This window comes from Nematolebias whitei, chromosome 12 (assembly GCF_014905685.2).
Source record: "Nematolebias whitei isolate Nwh7 chromosome 12, NemWhi1, whole genome shotgun sequence".
NCBI classification, from domain to species: domain Eukaryota; kingdom Metazoa; phylum Chordata; class Actinopteri; order Cyprinodontiformes; family Rivulidae; genus Nematolebias; species Nematolebias whitei.
In genome coordinates, this window is record NC_056509.1 from 25,887,390 (window position 1) to 25,888,084 (window position 695).

Here is a 695-nt window from a genome sequence, read left to right on the forward strand (position 1 = left end):
CTATGAATATTTAGAGATTTGGGGGAGGGGGGTTGTTGTTGTTTGTTTGTTTGTTTGTTTTTTAAAGATGCAAGCACCCACATTAGTGTTGGGCTCTCTTAGATTAACTGTTTTCTTGTCAACCATCTCCAAATTAAACTCTGTTTCTCCAAACAGATGCCTGTCAAAGAACTACCTACAACAGGTCATAATTGTTCATAACCACACCAAAACAAACCATATAAAAAGATCCCATCTTACTCAAAATATTCATTTCTTTCAGAATTAAGAAGTTATAGTGTTTGAAACTAACAAAAATAGGTGGGGACAACATATATCTGTAAGAATAACTGGGTTAATTTACTACTGTTGGCTAAGTCTAACAGGGATGTGTAATTTTAAATTATTTATTGAATTAACTACACATATACATTGTCTTGTATAGTCATACATCTGGTTGTCTCAAATTTGTTTTCATACAATCAACAAAGCTGTCACAAGCAGCAGAAAACATTGTTTATATATCATAACTAAAGATTACCATAATATGACTGATGAAGTGTTAGTTATTATTTAGTAACTATTTTGACAAGAGGTTTTAAAACAGAACAATACAGTAAACAAGACAAATTTGTTTGATCCTCCCAATTAAAAATAATTAGAGTCAGTCATATATATATATATATATGCATATATATATGCATATATATATATAT